Source organism: Lissotriton vulgaris, chromosome 11 (genome assembly GCF_964263255.1).
Source record: "Lissotriton vulgaris chromosome 11, aLisVul1.2, whole genome shotgun sequence".
Lineage (NCBI taxonomy): Eukaryota > Metazoa > Chordata > Amphibia > Caudata > Salamandridae > Lissotriton > Lissotriton vulgaris.
In genome coordinates, this window is record NC_141699.1 from 1069397005 (window position 1) to 1069419202 (window position 22198).

A 22198-nucleotide genomic window follows, 5' to 3' on the forward strand; every position below is an offset into this window, starting at 1 on the left:
AGAACCGTATCAAGTTCAAAGCCCTGAGCTATATGTTCCAAATCAAAGCAGGCACTGCCCCTCAATACCTCCAAGCACTTGTTCGTCCCCACGTTCCTTCCCGCCACTTACGATCTAAAACCATGGGCAACTTTGGTGTACCCAGGGTCAAACTCTCCAGAATGGGGGAGAGAGATCTTTTTCCTACCTAGGCCCTTCCCTCTGGAATACTCTGCCTTCTAACATTTGCAAAGAAACCGATTATATCCACTTTCGCAGAACTCTTAAGACCTGGCTTTTTGATAAATAACTCCACCTGACTGCCCCACGTTTTTTGCTCCCTGTCCGCCATGGTGCCGGGAAACCCTTTTTGGGTAGCTGAGTGCCTTACAAATCCAATAAATAAATAAATAAATAAATAAATAAAAGTAGAGGGTGAGGGGCCTTAGTAGAGATGAAAGGAGAATTGGTGAAAATAAGATCCAGCGTGTGTCCCGCTGTGTGGGGTGGGACCTGTTGTTCTGCTTCAGGCCTAATATTACCAGATCTGTAAGGAGTTGAATTGACTCCATATTGGAGGGATCTTCACTGTGTATATTGAAATCTACCGATGAAACAAAGTGTTTTGTGGAAAGAATGTGGGTGGCAATCAATTCCATCAGTTTGAGATTAAAGTCTCGTACGGGTTCTGGGGGATGATACACAAGGGCTCCTTTCCAGCAGTCTTGGGGCGAGAGTTCATTTCTAAAAATACATATCTCTATCTCATTCTCCTAACAGTTTCAATTATAGATGCGTTCAAGGAATCTTTGTAAATAATGGCTATTCCTTCTCCCGTTCTACCCTCCCTGTCTGTTCTTAGTAGTCGATAATTCTCAGGGAGTCCCAGAGTAATGGAGGGGATCGAGGCAGGTTTTAGCCATGTCTCTGTGAGGAAACCTAGATCTGGGGATTCAGAAGTTAGCATATCCCATTTTCCAAAGGCATGCTTGGGCAATGATCGAACATTGTCTAAAAGCCCTTCCAGGCTTAAGCGGGTTTAAGGGGAGGGTTGTTAGGGGGGATTGGGGATATGTCATAGTCTGGGTTCAGGGCCTCCCTATAAGGGATAGAAGGTAATTCACCCTCTTACTTTGGTGTAAGGCTTTGGTATTGTCAGTATGTACAAGAAAAAGGACCTTCACAGTGAGAGGAGAACTTAGTTTGCCACTTAGTTTATCAGAGCGTGAGACCCTGCCTAGAAGTCCTCCGCTGAGTAAGAGAGTTTTAATGTATGATGGCCCTTGATGGGTGATCATAGATCAGCTGGGTTCTGCTGTGCTTCATGCATGTCCCCCAGGGATTTCCTCTCCTTCACCCTGTCTAGGGCACATTTAAGGATTATCTCAAAAGTATGATATACTAGCTGTTAGCTCTGTGAGCCTGGCAGGGAATAGGAGCGTGTATTTCAGTTGCCTTGCTCTCCTATTCTTTTTCACCACATAAAATGATTTAAACTCTTCCTCGACTTTGATCGTATAATCCAGAAAGATCATAACCGGAGGTGATTCATGAAGGACAAGCCCCTTCTGCCTCAAGGCATTGAATATTGAATTGCGGTCCAGGTAATTAGGAAGATGGACATTGACAAGCCTGTGTGGCATCCCAGAATATGAGCCTGGAGCAAAAACCAATGGGCTCTCTCCATCAAAGAACAATGAGACAGGTTCTCTGACTGGACCCATGACCACTAGCAGTTTGACACAAAATGGGTGTGATTTCCCCCTCCCCCACAACCCCAATGTATACTTTATTTATTTATTTTTTATTTATATAGATGCAGCATGATCCTTGGATACAAAAAATAGCCCCTTACAGATTACAAGAATGCAAAGCAAATCAAATGTAAAAATTATTCAAAACCATCCAATCGTTCCAATAATCCGTCTTAACATCGTTTACAACTCTCCTAAAGATCCACAAATTACTTAATCGATACAAAATACATGTCTACTCCTACCAATTTTTCCAGATTTTTGCTATTTTTAGCATGACCCTATACTTCTTCCATATAGTATTTCATATCATTGCACTCTATGCATTTATTAATCCACTGGGATATTGAGGGGAACTGTATCGGAGTTCCAGTTTGCTAAGATTAATGATATAGCCACCAGCATTGAGATAAATATTAGCTGACGCTGACTGATAGATATATCTCCTGAATGGACCAGTATCCCAAACAATGCTCCAAATGCATCTAGTGGAATATCAAGCTTAAGCTTCGCACTGATTTCCGCGAATAAGTCGTCCCAGAACCCCATAACATGACTGCAGGTGAATATAATATGGAGCCAGTCCCCATTCCGATTGTTACATCTAAAACATTTAGGCTCAACCCCTGGGTAAAGGTTATTTTAGCTGGAGTGTGATATTTAATAAAAAAAAGAAATTCGTCTTAAATTGGCAGCTCGCACTGCCTTAGCGCTGACACAGTTAAAACATTTCCACTGTGAAAAATCCAGCTTACACCTTGTTGAAGATTCAATTTGTTGTAAAATCTCTGATATCAACATGTCTGCCTTTAGAATGCAGCAGTCTGTCTGTACCAGTTGCCTGTACCCATTAATTTAGACACGAAGTAGGCTGTACTGAGGGGTTCTATAAAAATTCCATCCCTCATTACAAAGTCAGCACAACATATCTTGATTTGTAGAAAAAAAAAGCGAGGGACTAAGAGCAGAATTCAAGTTAACTAATCGCTGCCATTGCAAGAATTCATTATAAGGAAAACAATTTAACCCTCCGAAACCCAGCCTTCCCCACCTATCACACAAATGAGTGGATAAGCACAGACCCAAAACCCTACATTCTGCAAATTTCAACTGGGGGTGAAGCCTAGGAATTCCCCATTGTTCCCATATACTATGAAACCTTTCTACAATAATATGTTGTGTCTTATACCTTGATCTCTTTGGAAGCGTTGACATTTGTAAAAAGTGAGCTATACAAATTTCAGATGCTTTCGCCATTTGTTCTAAATAAAACTTTGCGTCAATGGGAATACTGTAAGTAGACCCCACAACCAATTGAGAAAGGACGCCTGATAATAAAACGATCCATCCAAGATCCATCTGGATAGCATCCATTTTAAGTCTGGGTTTTTATCCTGCCAGATAAAATATCGAATAGCCGTATCTATCAAGATGAAAAACGACTGTGGAACTTTAATCAAAATGTTTGCAAACACAAATAATAACGGGACTATACACATTTTTACCAGGGGGCATAATTATCATGGAGACATTCTGCCATTGACGTAATACCATGAATCTTATCTAAGGTGGATTTAAAATTTAGCCTAAACAAATCCCTTTATATTGGTGGTGACACATATCCCTAGGTATCTTACAGGCATATCAGGGGAATAATGAGGTTGCATAATAATTCTTACCCTAATTGGTTCTAGGTTTCTCCTGCTCGAATTAATTGATCCTACAACCATTGGACCATCATTTGTTGCTGCTCTCCTGTACCGCATTGTGTGCCCCCCCTCCTAGCCCGCTATATTCTTGTTTATTGTATTTCTCCCCTTGTTTTGATTGTCTGAGTATTTTGTGATTATTCCTGTTGTGTATTCTTAATTGATGTCGATATTGGATTTATGTCCTTTCTTCTATTTTTTTGTAAAGCGCTCTGATATCCTTCGGGATCATGTTCACGCTATAGAAAACTTTATAAATTAAAATAAATAAAAATAAGAGGCAGTATATTCACAGTGCAGTTAAAAAGAAGAGCTTCTGATTTAGCATGATTGATCTTGTACCCTCCCAATTCTGCGTTAACTACATTAGTTTTATCCGCAGCTAGATAAGCACCAAATCATCTGAGAACAGCTTTAATTTCGATGCCACAGGAATTGAAGCTTTAATATTAGTGTCCTGACAGATAGCGCAGGCTAGTGGTTCAATAAACAGTGAAAACAAAATTGGCGAAATGACTGAGTCCCACAACTTCTAGTGATATTTCCTGCTGATTTACCATTGATAACTATATTCGCCTTTACTCCCACATATGATTTTTTACCACTGAAATGAACGCAGCTGGAAAAGCGAATCGATCTAAAATGATAAACAAAACATTCCACTGGATGTGATCAAATGCCTTTTCTGTGTCCAGCATTATAATAGCCACTTTAATGTTCTGTACTAAAAAGTAATCTATCCCCTGAATTAGATAGTGTGTATTGTTTGCCATCTGTCTCCCCAAATTAAAGCCTTTTTATCCCTATCAATGATCGTGGGTACTACCAGGGCTATGCGATTTGCTAAAATCTATGTAAAAGATTTATAATTGTGGTTTAAGAGGCTGATTGGTCCATATGAGTTCGCATTGAGCTCAGGCTTACCCTTTTTTAAGATGCTAATAATAACTGCTTCGGTGAACGAAGTTGGAATAGCTGCTCCTGCCAAAATAATATTAAATAATCTATCTAAAAATTGATTACGCTGGGGAGGGAATACTTTATATATTTCGACGGGAATCCCATCATTACTACAGGCTTTTGCATTCTGAGCAAGATTGACTGCCTGTGTTAGCTCTTCTAGAGTGATTGGTACTCCTGTAACAAGATAGGTATGCTGAACTTTTCTAACCAATTACTACTTGGGACGGTGTACCATATGTGTGTAAGTATATATATCCTCATAGTGACGCAGGAACACCTCTGCTATACCTTGTGACTGGGTTATAATCGTTTCCAAATTGTGGTCTTGAATCTTTGTAATGCAATTGGCATTTGACCTGCGCTTGATCGACCATGCTAAATATCTCCCTATATGTTTATTTTCTACGTACCTTTGTTGTAGACTTTTGTTCTGATTTAGTATCTCTTTAGACGGGAAATAATCCTTTAGCTTATTTCCAGCCTGAGCTTCAACATACTTATCTTGACTTGAGGGACAGCTATGAAATCTACTGTTACCTGATTATAGCTTGTTTGTAGTTGCTGAATTTTATCCTTCTCTGTATGTTTTTCCTTATCAAAAAAGTTGTTACTCCCCCCCCCAAAAAATGCTTTTAAAGCCCCCCCCAAACAGTGAAATCCGTGCCCGGATCCACATTTTTCTCTAAGAACAAAGTCAATGCCTCTCACATTTGATCACCCACTGCTCATTAGCTAATAGAGATTTATCAAAGATCCATGTTCGTTTTTCTTGTCGCTGATCCTACACTATTCAAATATATTTGCATATAGGCCTTCACTCAGTATCTTCAACTCTGTCTTCAAGTTCTTTGGTGACTTTCTGCAACTGTGCAACCTAGCCTTGAAGAGTTTAGATATTTTCATCAGCACAAGAGATTCTTTCTTCTGTTCCGTCACATGATCTACCACATATCGGAGGTCCTGTTTCAGAAGAGAGAGAGCCAGGCTACCTTCTGATAATTTACTTTGTAGTGAGTGTCTTGGATTACTTGCAGAATGATTACTACTGACAAGCTTTCACATGCTTCATTTTTAGTGTGTCTTGAAAGAGCAGAGGCTGAATGTAGGGCAAGTTTGTTGGTGGACTTGTCAGATTTGTCAATGTTCCCTTTGCTGGAGAGAGTCCTGCATTGTCATGAACCATTTCTGGGCAGGAAGTGCCTCAACAAATATGTCAGGGCCTAGAGTGAATGACCATAGCAGTTATTTCTTCAAAAGTGGCAGGTATCTAGAGATTGTGATACAGACTTGTGAAGGTGATCAAGGTCTATGGTGCTTTCTTTTTTTATGTTCTTTGGTTCTGAGAAGGTTCTCATGTGACTTCTATCTGGGGTTTGCCGGGCATGACAGAATGGGCTCATAGACACTTGTTGGAAGAGGGGTCTTCTCTTTTCCTTGCTCAGGTCCTCCTCCAGCCAGAATATTTATCAATGGGGGGCCCCTCCAGCACCCGCATCCAGTCTAGGGGTAAGTGAGAGGACAGGAGCAGCCCCCTACCTACCCCATCCGCCCTGCCAAGTTACAGGTGTTGTAGTCTTGATGAAAGAGCCCAGTCGCTTGCACTTTAATAAGCGTTTATCAGCTCATTATTTGACTCCTGCAAGCCTGGAGATGTGCCGTATGGAATTCAGGGATAGACAGTTGGCCCTTGTGAAGTTGAGAAGTTACTAACTGGAGCTCCAGAACAGCAATCCTGTGCTGGACAAATATGAGCACCCTTAGTGCATGACACTTCAGCAAGCTTCTGAGACTAGTGGTGGTAGAAGCAGCAATGTAGTGGTGAGTGGACCACAGAGTGCTGGAAATTCAAAACCTGAGTACCCTAATTATATCGTATGCTAATATGAGGTGGCGGATGACATGCAAACTGAGGGAGAGAAGAAACATTGATCATGGGATGATTTCCAATACTTGGGTAGGAATGCTGTCCTTAGCTTAGAGAAGACAGAATGCAGACAGTAAACTCACATGAAAGGGATTCTGATGTTTGGGTTGACTCCAGAGCAGTATCATCACAGATTTAAGGATACTTTAAAGAGTGCTCAGAAGTTCTGCGTTGTCGGAAGCCTATTTCCTCAGGAGCAGTTGAGGGTGGCGACATAGCCTGAAGACTTAGTATTTCAGGGCCCAATAACTTCACAAGAGTGTGCTATCAGGGTACAAGAAACCCTAAGGTAAGGTGGTGGTTGGAAAGATGTTTTTACCTTGAGAGAAAGGTGCTTTGATAATGTCATCCTCCTTGGAACCTTGGGTGGGCCTAATTGACTGAAAGAAGCCGAACCAGGACAGAGCGTTCTGGCCGCCGGACAGACTGCATACATGCTCGGATCCTGCGTTGCCGACATTATAGCAAACTCTACCATTTCGAGGCATTACTGGATGCGCATGCAGCAGTAATTACTGATGCCCTCCTTTTCGGATCCTTGGTGACCGTTATAAGGAATTCTGACACTGCCAGACACTACTGGATTCTTCAGTTTTGCTTCTTGCAATTGAAACCCCAAATTAATTTTGGAACCTCAGACTAACCCACTTGAGACCTCGATACAGAAAGAATCATGTACTACCTATTGATAGCCTACTCACATCAGACTCCAAAGGAAAGCCCAGCTGGGTCTACTTGGAGGCTACCACGCATCTCCCCTACCCCATCCCTCAGTCCTGAAGAAGACTCGCACAGACGCTTCAAGAGTGCGACATTAGGGTTGAAACGTCGACATTTATACATGAGTGGACCATATTTCCAAAAATTCTGTATTTCAAAACTGACTATTGCGGTATACAGTTTATTGTGAATATTTGTCATATTGGTCACGCTTACCCCCTCCCCGAAACCCCTCTGTCACGTAAAATTGACACTGTATATATTTATGGCACAAAATCCACTGAGCACCGATTATCACACTTTTCACCTTGTGCACCATTCAATAGCCTTCATATTGTCTAAATGAAAGGTCTTATAAATGAATACAATTTATAAAGTATCTCCTAAACTTTAAAGATGGTTTTGATTTCTCTCTTTATTGCATAATTTGTATTTGTGTTTTGACTTATCCATTTAGTTACAAAGGAATATGTTGCTCAAAATAAGATATAAGTGAAGAAATTCAGTGTTTCCGAAAGAACCGATTGTTTAATACTTTAACTGGGATGGGCAAGCAAGGAGTCTCAGGCCCAGTGCCTGTTCCTGGCTTAAGATACCAAGTACTGGGATGTGTGGTTCACCCAGGACTAAGTGAACTGGAAGGGCTAGAGATATGTGGAGATATGTCCCATGGACCATTATTTAAATCCTCATCAGTCCACAGCCTGAAGGTGAATTTACCTGTAGGTGAAATGTTAGTTGTCAGGATAGACAAGTTAAAAGCTGGCAATGGTTAAAAGATCACTGAGCTTGTGCTTTAGGTTTGCTTTCTGGTAAGAGATTGCCTGTGCAGGAGGGCCGAGCCTACACATTGGAAGCAAAGTAGGTCATCTAACCTCGTTGGCCATGGTGTTGACCTGTGATGCACCTATGGATGGGTTAGTGTTGTCCTTCTCACTGTGGGGGTCCGTACGTAGCTAGTGGGGTTTTTAATTACCATGGGTAGTGATTACAGCCAACACTGAGACAAGGAAAAGGTAGGTCAAAGAAGACAGACAATACAAAGAGACCACTACAATTGTAGTAGTTTGTCATTATGCCATTGTATTTGCAGAAAAATCCTCCAGGAGAAATGTTAGACTTTTCCACATCAGACTGAGAGAGGTGCCTAGAAATCTGCTTTTTTGCACAGTTCCCATTCTTTTGCTCTGCTAGATACTCCCGGTGTTTAGAGACTGCAGATAGAGAAACCACTAGCTAGTTTCTCACTGCATATGTTGTCTTTAGGGTTCATACATTCATTGCATTTAGTTTCGCAGATGCAAGCATACAACCTGCCTTTTCTTTGCATATGAGAGCTGCAGCTGGGCTCATTCCCTTTCAAGGACCATAAAGTGCCTGCAGTCTTAACCTGGAGGAGGAATAACGCCATCTTCTTATGAAGGGCCGAGACAAATGTTTATGGGCCGGTCTAGGCCCACTCTTAAGTGAAGCTTCAAAAGGGCTAGCAAAGCAGGGATGCTAGAGCGGGGCTATAGGCCTGGCATATTCGTTCATGGAAGCCTAACATTAGGAGTCACCAGACCAGTCTGGGGGGGAATTAATGTAAATGGCCTACACAAAGTTAGCCCGTAAGAAATTAGATTATGAATTAGGGTGGGTGACTACCCACCTCAAGAAAAAAATCACAACCCTTGTCAGGGTGAACCACTAAAGTTATTACATAAACCTAAGCTCAACCTCCCTGGTAGGTTTGGCACAGAACAGACAGGCTTAACCTAGAGTCAACGTGTAAATAATTATGCAGTAGTAAAACAGTAATAAAGTAAAAATGCAGAACAATAAAAATCCCAAACCAAATTATAAAAATAGTCAAATTTGGTCAACAATATGACAGCAAAATGACAAAAAAATCCAATAGAGGGAACTGGAGATATTAATTTTTAACGGTTTAAGTCTGAACAGTGCCAAGAAGCATAAAGTGACAAAAATAGTCAATGGTATCAATAGATCAGTACATAGGCACAATTTGATGCTGACCTCGATGGAGAAAGGATCGGATACACTTACCTGGTTCGTCCTGGCCAATGATTTTACCTTCTAACTTAGTCCTTTAAGTCCCAATTCACCACAGGAATACACTTATGAAACCTCCCAGGACCTCGGGGAAGGCACTTAGATACTCACAGGATGACAGGCAGAGACCAACAGTAGGGTCCACTCCAGGTCCAGTTGCCACTGGTCAGCTGAGCAGTTGCAGGATAGACCTCTTGTAGCTCGATACCTCTCTTAAGCCTCACAGGAGGCCAGCCAACTGACCCTTGGAGTCCACTTATTTGTCCTGGGTATAAAATGGAGCAGGTCACAGACAGAGGGTCCAATTCTCCTCTGTATTTCCTCAGGTCCAGCAGTGTTCTGAAACTAGTGCTTAGAGATTCCACATTTATGCTAGGTGCCAGCTATTGGATGGGAATGATTCTTGGGCATCCCTTAACCAATGGGGTAAAGGGTCCCGGGGCCAAAGCTAACCACTTTAATTACTACAAGATGGCAGAAGTCTTTGGCCAAAGTAATCTTGAGCTCTGAGGGTTTGAGTGTGTGTGGGGAGTGTAGTGGAGAAGTGTGGCTCAATGGTTAGAGTGGCAGACCCGGATGCAGAGGTCTAGCCCGGGACCAGGGTTCAATTCCCTGCCTCGGCGGGTCTTGGGCTCAAAAATCCCACGGACCTGATAATTCTCGCCTCGGTGCCTATTCCAATCATGGAGTCCCACTCTGCAACTCTGGGCAATAGCTTGCTTAATCTCCACAACGGCCCCCACAACGCTAAGGATGCCTGGCCTCCACCTTGGGGGTGCCCAGGAGTGGACGCCTCACAGGGAAAGCCAGGATGGGTTCCACAGCGGTATTCGTACAAGCGCCTTGAGACCCTTGCGGGTGAGTAGTGCGCTATACAAGTATCAATTTACAATTTACTACGGTAATCCTGGTGTATGCTTACATTTACCACCAAAATCCATTTTAAGGTCATCACTGAACCCCCAATAAGCCACAGAAGTCTGTCAGAATTAAAGTAGTGTTTGGCAGCAACCAGACAGTGGATACACAAGAATTGTTTTGGCATCCTTTTTCGCTTCCTTTCAGTTGTGCCCCCAGTGTAATATATAAAATCCAGAGAAAGAAGTCTGGTAGGAGAAAGCAGGGTAAATCTGTAACCAGACAGTGGATATGCAAGCAATGTCTTGTCATCCTGTTCTTTGCCTTTTAAGTGTGCCCCAAAGTGTTATACATAAACAAAGCAGACCTGTCAATCAGGATTTTACACCATGTCAAAAAGGATGGTCACAGCCCCCACCCTTCATATTCCGTGAGGATCGGAGGAGTCATCACTACCTATTCAGGTGAGCCTATTATTTGTTCCTGGGAAGCATTTCACACCTTTTTCACATGCATTATAAGGCTAATCCCTGACTGTGAAAAGTTTTTATTTTTGTATTATTTTGTTCTAATAACAGAAGGTTACAGGGCATCAACAGCGCATTGCACTGAATTAATATTCATGATAGCAGGAAGACTATTTATTTTTTATTTTGGACTTTTATAAAGCGCATGGCATTACGCACACCGGCATGTCCCCGCGCTAAAAAAGCGAGAGTGAGCATACACAACGGGGAGGCTACACCAAACCTGAACGGAAAAGATGTGTTTTTAGAGCTCTACGGAATTTTACTTCGGAGGGTTCAAGACGCAGCTCCGTCGGAAGCATGTTCCTGCTCCTCGCTGCCAGTAATCTAAAGGATCTGCCTCCCATTCGGGTCCTATGTATTTTGGGGACTACAAGTAGCCCGGTACCAGAAGATCAAAGCCTGCGTCCTGGGCTGTAGGGAGTGATAAGGGACCGGAAGGGGTTAGGTGCCTTGCCATTTAGGATGCGGTGACATACGCATAGAGCTTTAAAAGTTATCCTCTCCCTTACCGGGAGCCAATGGAGCGTTTTTAACGCGGCTCTAGAGGCAGATCTTCTAGGAAGTCTTAGCACCAGCCGAGCTGTGGCATTTTGCAGTACCTGGAGTCGATTTAGGCTTTTTGCTGTTATTCCCAGGTAAAGAAGATTGGAGTAATCCAATCTAGATGTCACCAGGGCGTGCACAAGAGTCTGTCTTGCTCCAACCAAGAGCAAATCTAGAATCTTTCGTAGACTTTTAAGAATGCCAAAGCACATCCCGGCTACTCGATCGACCTGGGGAGCAAATGTAAGACCGGAGTCAAACATTACCCCCAGATTTTTTGCTTGTTGGCAAGGCATAGGGGTAGAGCCCAAACAGGCTGGCCACCATGCTGATGACCACACACTCGGACCATTCCCCACCATGAGCACCTCAGTTTTGGACCCATTCAGCTTCAGGCAGTTGTCAGACATCCAGGAGGCAAGCTCCTGCATGCAGGCACTGAAGCTGACCGCCGCAACATCCGGCGCCCGTGATAGTGAATAGTCTTCTATCTATTACAGCACATTTGTCAGTCCATCGTGCACCTGTACAGCTGTAAGTTCCAATGGTGTGCACCAACATTTTTAGCCCTGCAAGCCCAGAACAAACCCTGCAGAGCTACAGGGGAAAGGGGATGATGAGAGGAAATAGAGAGAGTTAAAGGTAATGAGGGAGAAGATGCCGGACTCCCAGTGACAATGACACAGTGCGCTGATTCATGTCCGTTCGGTTGGTGCGCAGGCTGGAGGATTTCCTGCATATTGCATTCATTCAGTGCAGTGGGGTAGGCCAACAGGTGCCTGTGAATGGGAACTGAGATACCGGAGATACCTCTGTAATGGTTCCCAGATGTCTCTGGGTCAGTACTGTATGGGCATGAGTTCCCAATTGTTAGTCAGTTGTCCTTGACCTGACTGGGAAAAGCTTGAGAGCAACTGCAAATTAGTCTCCAGGAACCTCAGGAACAGTAAAGGTAACTTTCTAAAAGTAACATTTCCTTGATATTTATTAACAATCCCACTTCCCCATTGATTTGGATTTACTATCAATAATATTAGTTTCATTATTTTTCTAACTAGTCCCATTCCTGTGATGCATTATTAGGATTTTATTCTTACTGTGGTTTTCTATATAGAACAGCTAGGCCTATCACAGTGAATATTAGCTTTTGGATGCTTCTTACTGCCACTGTATTTGATGGAACAAGAGGTGTTGCAGTCCAGAAGTGGGATTTACCTTCCAGGCCATGAGCATATCCTTGACCATATACTGGACACTTATAAGTAAGCTAAATGTACCATTTAGGAATATGCCAATTAGTCAGTCTTTAAATGGTGTGCATAAGGTGCTTAACTACTGTTTAGCATGGGGGAGCGCACACAGTCCTAAAGCCTGCAATAATATAGGGTCCAGCAAAAGGTGAAAAATACAGAGTGATAGGCTGAAAATGCAGATTTCTTACTGTGACATTTTGTCACGTACAAATGGCTGGTGCTATCAACATGCAAATAACAGTGATGACAACATGAAGTAATATTATTAAAGCTTGAGGCATGGTCTCTGGGTGTACAGCAGGACATTAAACAAATCTGCAAGTAGGCATGGCTTATTGTGTGTTCGTTGAGAAGATAATCTGATAGAAAAATCTTGCCGCAGATTCCTTATCTTAGAAGTCTCCCCAAGTGCCAGACTGGACCTGATAAAAAATTCAGCCAACGATTTGACCTTCTAAATTAGTCCTTTAAGTCCCAATCTACAACAGGAGCACACTTCTCAAGCCTCCCAGGACCTCAGGGAAGGAACTGAGATGCTCAAAACATGTCAGGCAGACAGCAACAGTAGCGTCCACTCCAGGTCCAGTTGCCACTGGTCAGCTGTGGAGTTTCAGGATAGACCTCTTGTAGCTCAATACCTCCCAGTAGCCTTACAGGAGGTCAGCCAACTGACCCTTGGAGTCCACTTCTTTGGAGTATTAGTTTAAACTGTACCTGTGTACCACATTCTTGTGTAGGCCTTTTTCTACTGTATTGTGCTCCTAATGCTGCTCATCTTCAGCAGTTTGTTATTCTTTGTATCTATGTTTACCCTTTTGGTGTTCTTACCTGCCTAATTGGGTTTCAAGCACTGCGGTTGCTTTCTGTGAGGGGGGTATAGATATCCGCCTTCGCACCCGTGTGGTAGCTGTCGTGCCTGCATTTCTCCTCAGTTCTGCCCCCCTTGGAACACCTGTCCCTTTGCTTGTTTGGATCCATGTCTTGGTATCCCTTTCTTTTCCTGTATGATTCCTTTCCCTTCCTTTGGAGGAGTTCTGTTTACCTCCTTTTTGGTGGGGGTTTCTATGTGTTGCTTCAGCATTGAAGCTGAAAATAGTAAGATCATTGGTGACGTCAGCTTACCATCCACCCCAAAAATCCTATCGGAAGACCGACCGTGTGCTCAAATATGATCTGCAGTGGGCTACATTGGATTCTTGACGTGCCTAAAGGTGATTATTAATGTTTCTGTTTACTGTCAGTACCATAACACGTTAACAAACAGCAGAAATTGACATTATTGTCTGAGCCCAGAACGCCCCCCCCCCCCCCCCCCCCATTTCACGTGCTCTGGCAAATGTAAAACGTGACTATATTTTTTCATATTTTATTAAATTGAGTGAGATTAGTTTGTATAGTTTAGACTGAATAGAGAGAGTGGTCTGTTCTCTATTAAACTGTGGCCGTAGATGCAAATGGCCACAAAACTCTTACCGGAAGTGACATTATTTGATGCCCATTTTTCCCCTTATTTGTAGGTGGCCGGTGAAATCAGGAGAAGAAAAACACCTCAAGGGGAACTACAGTTACCTTGTGAAAATTCACCATTTCCACTTTGCCTTGCTCGGGACCCAGCGTAATTTGTAGCCGACTTGTTTTAGAAGTGTTCGCGTTTGATTTCAGACTTGGCTAAGGAGAGTTCACCGTTCTTATAACTGCTCAGATCCCTGAAAATGTAATTCGGACTGGAGTTTGCGCCTTTGCTTTAATTCCCAAAACTCAGCTTCCCCTTCATACCACGCCCCCCCCCCCCCCCCTCCGTAAATCCCACACCCGCCTCTTAATTTCAAATGTCCTTAATATCAGCAGAAGCATGCGCCAGTTGGTGCAAGCAAGGACCCCCCCCCCCTAAAGAAAACCCTCAGGTCGGCGAGTAAACAACCCTAACGCACGCCTCTGGGTTCCGGTGCTACTGCACCCGGTGCACCATCGACTTTTTCACCGCGCGTTTTTTCTTTCCCGCCTAATGTTTTTTTAAGTGCACCTTAAAGTAAAACGTCCGTCTTTTCCGAAATCCCCCCTCTCACCCCGTGTATTGATCGCTGCTCGGGGTTTAATTGCTTGAAAGATTTTGCCTTTAATGAAGTCATCCATGGGCGCTCTGCTGAGCCGGCGGGTTTCGCTCCTGCTGACAGGACACGCGATGAACCGGCTCTTCTTGACCCTCACTGCCACTAGGGGGAGCCCCTGCCCCATCATCCATCTCTGCATTTGCAGTTTTATTTTTTGTTTGCAGTTTTATATAGCGCGAACTCGACCCGAATGTATTGGAGCGCTTTACATGAGCACCAGTTACGTTACAGAAGAGCACATCCAGTTAACAGTGTATTTATTTTATTTCAATATTTATATAGCGCTTACTACTGTAAGGACCACAACATCAGGATCAGGTAAGTGAAGTAGTCTTTATTTAAAGTAGAGCCCAGACACCAATGGGCGTCTCATCAGAACAGCACAGTCCTCCTCCAACTGCCACCCTCGCCCAAGGTTCTATGATAAAAACCCATAAAATTTTTTTTAAAAAAAAGAACAGGGGAACGTCATAGCACAGTGGGCGAGGGCGCGCGGCAAGGGGACAGCGCGAGGAAGGTTGCGAGACCAAGAACAGTAATAAACACAACACATCTCCTAATTTTCAGAAATTTGTTTAAAAATGCAAAAAGGAGAGGGAGAGGGGGGAGGAAGAGGAGGTGCGAGGCGAAAATAAGTTAATCACATACAAAATCTTGTAACTTTTTTGGTAGAATTATTTCTCTGCCGTGTCTACTTGTGACAGGTTCCTTGACCATGGTGCCGCCAACATGGGAACCATGGGGAGGTGAACAACCTTGTGTAATGTCAGAAGTTCCAGCCTGAGGTGTGTCATTAGCACTGTAAGAGAGGGAGTCGAGTGGAGTGCTAACGAGGGTTTCCTCCACGGGAGTGTCAATAGTGAGGTCATCTTTGGGAAACACATTCGTAGGGTCACTTAGCCTTTTGTCACTCTCCGCTAGGTTGGAGCTTTCACTAGTGCCCTCACCCAGATTGCTCAAGGGAGCCCTTAATCTAAGCTCACACTCTTCAGGGTTAAAACCCTGACCGGTGTCATCATCAAGAATCCAATCGTATCTAGAGGAGGGGGGGGGGGTACACCTACTCTCTTGACTGGGGTGCTGCAGAGCCGTGGTCGGATCCCCCCGCATAATGATAAGGATGAAAAGTGCCATACCTTTCAGTCACTTAAGAGTGCGGAATTACAGAAGATTTTCTTTACCATAAGGGGTGGAGAATAACGGCTGAGTCCTTTCTTCACAAAGCCACTACTTTTAACTCGGGCCCACTCACCTACGTGAATGTTGACAAGTTTGCAGGCGTGTTTGGAGTCATAATAACTCTTACTAGTGTTTTTTAGTGTGTGAAATTCTGCTGTTGACTGTTTCCATGGACCAGTCCACTTTCTTAGGAGTGAACCACCCACCAGTGTCTTTAGTGATAGGTGCTCTGCCTCTTAATACCACAAATGGGCTAGAACCAGTGGACTCGCAAGGTGTGACACGGAAAGGCCCATAAGTTGTGTGTTAATTCCTTCCTCCAAGAAAGGTTGTTATGATGAGCTAGTTGTCCAATTCCTTTCACAACGCAATTAAATCTCTCTACTGCACCATTACCCTCTGGATGGTACAGAGAGGTAGTTTTGTGAGAAACACCATTGTCGTTGACAAATTTTTGAAACATTTCAGAAATAAATTGTGGACCATTGTCGTTTACAATACATTTGGGTAACCCTTCTCTTTAGAACAAAGTTTTTAAGAACTTGATGATAGTTTTGGCATCAGCACTGTGTTCGATTTCTACTTCAGGCATTTTGAAAAACAGTCCACCAGAACAATAAGGAAGACTTGTTCACCATTTTCCCAAATTGGACCACAAATGTCTATTCCTAATCTGGTCCATGGCATACAAGGATTGGATAGCGGTTGAAGTGGTGGCCTAAAAGTGCCCTGGGACTTGTCTGAGTTCTTACAAGCAGGGCAGTCCCTCACCCTCCTCTCTATTTCCAGGTCCAACCCCGGCCACCAGTATGCGTTTTTAACTCTACTTTTTGTTTTTCCAATACCAAGATGCCCTTCATGGCAAATGTAAAGTAGTTTGGTACGGAGTGAGGTAGGGGGTATAACTTTGCCATTTCTTAGGATAAGGCCGCCTTCAGATGACAATTTGTGCCTTAATTCCCAGAAAGTGCGTAAATGGTAGGGTAAGTCTCTTTTAATAGGCCAACCATACATAATGCAATTCCCAACCTGGCACGAAATAGTATCTGTTTCTTGGGCCGACAACCAATCATGTTGTGAAATACAGGGTACCTCATCAAGTATATTAGCTACACAGCAGGATTCAACTTCTATAGTGGAATCACTCGTACAAGGTAAGGGCAAACAACTTAAACAGTTTGCAACAACATTCTTGAATCCAGGAACATATTGTACATTGTAATTGTAGTCCATCATCCTGATTGATATGCGTGCAAGGCAGGGAGAGGCCATTTGTAAACCTTTAGTGGTTAGGACTTTAACCAGAGGTTTGTGATCACTTCTTAGGGTAATGTGAAATCCCCATATGTACTGTCTAAAGTGCTCCAAACCCCATGCACATGCTAAAGCCTCACGCTCTATAACAGAGTATCTCTCCTCTGTAGGTGTAATGTTGCGTCAGGCAAACGCAACAGTCTTTTCATTGGCCAAGTTGTCAATTTGGCTCAAAACAGCTCCTAAACCCCTACCGCTAGCATCAGTAGTGACTATACTGTGTAAGGAGGGGTTAAAAAGGTGGGGCACTGCAAATTTAGTTTTTAATGTTAGTAAATGTCTCCTCATAATCCTCAGACCACACAAATTTACAGCCCTGTTTCACAAGTTGTCTAAGTGAGAAGGTTGTTGAAGAGAAGCCTAGAACAAAAATTTGCATAAAATTCAGACAACGCCAGAAAGGCTTTCACTTCGTCCTTGTTTTTGGGGGAGGGAGCCTCTCATAGCGGATAACAACTCTTTCTTTGGCTTAATGCCTTCCACACAAATCTCATGTCCCAAGTAGGTAACACTGGTCTCAGCATATTAGCATTTTTGAATGTCAGCGGTGAGACCGTAATTCACCAAAGTCCGTAGTACTCTATTTAGATTAGCATCATGCTCCTCCCTGTTGACTCCCATGCCCATAATGTTGTCTTAAAAGGGGACCAAATGGCTTAAAACAGTGTTGAACTCACCGTGAGGAGCTGGAGGCAGGTCTCGCTCACATACGTAGTCGGTGCAGCTTCGAAATCCGAAGTAGTTAGATGCAGGCACCTCAGCATGCAAACCAGAACACTTGACTCCCACTGAGATCATAATCTCGAAGAAGACAGAGGGAACACACACAGGCTTGTCGTGGTGTCAGGGTCCGCGTCGCCAAATTCGTAAGGACCACAACACCAGGATCAGGTAAGTGAAGTAGTCTTTATTTAAAGTAGAGCCCTGACACCAATGGGCGTCTCATCAGAACAGCAGTCCTCCTCCAACTGCCCTCCAACTGCCAACCACGCTCAAGGTTCTATAATAGAAATGGGGAACGTCATAGCACAGTAGGCGAGGGCGCGCGGCAAGGGGGCAGCGCGAGGAAGGTCGCAGCGCGAGGAAGGTCGCAAGACCAAGAACAGTAATAAACACAACTACCGCTATGTGTAGCGATAAAGCGCCTGCCTACATGGGTAACAGACTATACGGTTTCACACAGAACACTATACCCATCCTAAGGAAGCAGGGTGCAAGCATTAGCAAAGCTGTGTCACCAGCATTCGAGCTATTTAAATTCAAAGTTCAACCGGCAACTCTTTATGATGCTGAGATTTGGGGGCCCATGTCAAAGGATGTTTTTACAATTTTGGAGAACAAATTCATGAGAAGCCTTGTAAGGGCCCCAAAAGGCACTCCTTTAGTACCACTTCAGTTGGACCTAAACGTCAAGAGAACTGACCATTACACTATTCTCCGACCATTAATGTTCTGGGTGAGACTCTGGCAAACACCAGAATTGCTTGACTATAGGAATGGATTAAAAGAGGTAATGTGTTTGGATCTATCGAATTCCAATGTTTGGCTAAAACATGTTAGATTGTGGTTAACCAAGATAGGTTTATCTCAATTTTGGGAGAATCCGGAAAGGTTACCGTACAACGCTAAAAAATGCTGAAAATGGCCTTTTGGGGTTTTATTAATTACCAAATGACCAATGGAAATAGTGGTGGGACTTTAGTAAACAACTTCCTAAACTTCATAGACGAGCCTCTTTTTGAGAATTTCCTAGATGAAGTTGAGCCCCCGCTAGCTAAAACCCTTTTTATGAAACTAAGATATGGTAACCTTCTGACCAACTCAACCCTGGCACGCTGGTCTAGAAGGGGCAATGTTGTTGATGATTCAACGATCAGCGAAACATGCACTATGTGCGAGGGTAATCTCAAGGAGGATGACCAGCACATCCTTTTCTTCTGCCCAGCCTATGTGTTGGCCAGAAGAAAGTGGATCAAACCTTTATGTAATCTTTTGGGAATAAGGTCATGTAAGATGGCACTAAGAATTATCAAATCTGATACAACCCGAACAATAGTATTTAGTGTCAGTAGATTTTTGCTTTCTATCCACTTTGTGCGCAGGAAAAAAGGCCTAAAGCTATAAGGACATAGTTGTAAATCATTTGTTTATTTGGTTTTATATGTTTAGTGGTTTGATTGTGTGTATTTATATGGTCTACTTTCCAGCTCCTTGTCCAAATGTTCCACTAGCTAGGTATGCTGCTACGTTTTATACTTGTCTTTTTAAACTGTATTGATTTTAATAGCCATAATTGTCCGTTGTTTTAAAAATGGGGTTTGAAATGTATTTTATAAATGAAATGTGTTTGCTGTGCAAATCTTTTATGGCCATGTAGTGCCGAAATAAAGATCAATTGATTGATTGATTGACTATACGGTGCAGGTAAGTTGCTTGGAAGCGTGTTTATTTAGGCTTTTTTTATATAACGCAAACTTTACCCGAAGGTATTAGAGCGCCTTACAATACAACCAGTTACATTGCATAAACACAGTCAGAGTACATGAATTACATATACATGAATTCCATAAAACATCCGAAACATATAAATTCTAAACTCACATAAGAATAGTAGTAAGTACATACATCGACTACAGATACCAGTGGTTAGAGTTACATATATACAAGTTGCAAATTCACTCAAGATTATCATTGTTTTGATCCTGTGTTGGGAGTATTTCTGTGTCATGCGTGAGGAACACAGAGGTGCTTATATCTGCCATGGGATGCAGCTCTTAGCAGTGTGATATATGGAGAAGTCTGAAAGACAGGCGAAATCTATGAGTTGTCAGCAGGCTGGTAGCTTTGAGCAGCTTTGCTGGTGTCTTTATGGTATTTCTTATATTCATAGCCAATAAACTGATGGCTGCGCTGGGCTGTCCATGCTAAGATATTTGTTTAAAGTTTGTGGTCCTGAGCAGGCATAGGTTAAAGAGAGAAATGTTGGAGAGAGCCACTGAGATGTATTTTGGTAATATCCCATACATGATGGTCGTTGTGAGATGTCAAGAAGCGGTCATAGTGTGTTGCTAGTCGGGGCCTGCAGTGTTGGACTGAATTAAAACTCTCCGTTGCACAGCAGCATGTGGCACACCTCTCTAGTTATTCTGTGCCCGTTCTGTTGGTGATGGGTGGTTTACTGCTATGGACTGGTATAGTACCGAGTGATGAACAAGCCCCTTAGCAATTTTGTCTTAATTGAATGCAAGAATGTCAAGAAGTAAAAGGGAGCAACTATAATGATAATTACGTATTTGTATTTGTATACGTATTTGTATAGCGCACGACTACCCGGAGGCATCTCAGTGCTTTTGTACGAATACCGCTAAGGAACCCTTCCTGGCCTTTCCCTGTGAAGTGCCCACTCCTGGGCAGCCCCAAGGTGAGGCCAGGCATCCTAGCGTTGTTGGGGCTGTTGTGGAGATTAAGCATGCTATTGCCCAGAGTTGCAGAGTGGGACTCCATGATTGGAATAGGCACCGAAGCGAGAATTATCAGGTCCGAGGAAATTGAGCCCAAGACCCGCCGAGGCGGGAATTGAACCCTGGTCCCGGGCCAGACTTCTGCATCATGGTCTGCCGCTCTAACCATTGAGCCACATTTCTCCATTATGCAGCCTGCATGAACTACAGTTAACTGTCCAACCGCCAAGTCTTTTGCTATTACCATTAGTCTGAGTTATAAATTGGATTTGATTTGTAAATGCATTTATATAGCACTTCCTAGCCCATACAGTGTTGTAGCCTTTTACGCCGGACAGAAAGCTGCTCCGAAGGCTTTGATAGCACTATGTAGACAACAGGCAACTGACCTCGTGAGCAGAGGTGACTACCTGGATGCCAAAGCCGATCTCTGGTTTTTCTAACGATTGGCACAGACTGTGTATATGCACAGTGCCAGCCATCATCCTTCCCATAATGGCACAGATTATAATCATCTTTATCCTGATACCAATATTCATTAGTTTTATCCAGCAGCCAATCATCGTTCAGCGCTATCTTCAATTATATATGTTTTTAAAATATTTAGTGCATACCTTTAGGGATGGGGTGTAAGTGGTATTGGGTGGATTAGTCTAATTAATATTCATGCATTAAAAAAAAAAAATTGCAGAGTTTTATATAGCGCAAACTTGACCCGATCAGGTATCAAACGCTTTACATAGCACCAGTTACGTTACATGAGGACACACATTCTTTTTTGTTCGGCACGGGGAGATTAAGTGATTTGCCCAGAATCACAGGATGTTTTAGCGTCATTACCGAGACTGAAACCCATTTCCCCAGGTCCGAGGCCAAGCGCCCTAGCCGTTAGCCTAAGTATTAACGTATATAAATTTAATAATTTTACAATTTGTTAAAAAACAAAATAATAATTTGTATGTATTAAAAATGTTACTCTTACCTTTAAGGATGGTATGCAAGAGATAGGGGCATTAGTTGGGTAAGTGCAATAATACTCAGGTATGCATTTTAATACCAGAGTATTGATGCTAGAAAATGAATAATATTAAGTATTAAAATATTTAAGTTTTAAAATATTTAAGTAACCTAAAACATACATTTTAGGGTCAGGGTGTAAGGGATAAAGTGGTATTGTGGGAATGTGTATTAATACTCCGATATTAATGTTACTTCCTGATTATTAATGTATCTATACATATACATATATGGAATTAATAACTAAAGTAATTATTTCTTTTACAGAAAATTATTTTTTAATATCAAGCACATATCTTAAGGAATGGGAAGCAAGGGTTATAGGGGTATTAAGCAGGAAAGTGTATTAATACTCTGGTATTAATGTTAATGCCTGAGTATTAATCTATATAGAAAAAGTAAACAAAAAATATATTTTATTTTTATTAAAAATATGAAACGCACACCTTTAGGAATGGGATTCAAGGGATATCGGGGTATTGGATTTCGAAGTGTATTAATATTATGGTATTAATTCAGATATTTGAGCCTTAATGTTTAAATCATTTTTAGATATTTAAACAGACTCTTAAAATGAATTAAAAAATATAAAAAAATATCCAACACATGCCTTTTGCGTTGGGGTGCAAGAGAGATTGGGCGAGGTAGGTTATTGATACTCGGATATTAATTTTAACACCGGAGTAGTATTTTATACATAAAAAAAATACTTACGCAGACTCATAAAAACAAATTTAAAATATTTTTCAATATCCAAAACATGCCATTAGGGTCAGGATGCAAAGGATACACGGTATTGGGTGGGGAAGTGTATTAGTACTCAGGCAT

At 42.5% G+C, this 22198-nt stretch overlaps 1 long non-coding RNA gene across 1 annotated transcript in view; it reads left to right on the plus strand.

Moving 5' to 3' along the window:
• The window catches only part of LOC147684101 (uncharacterized), a 140103-nt gene that overhangs the window by 47383 nt on the left and 70522 nt on the right, over nucleotides 1–22198 (plus strand). The window lies entirely within an intron of this gene.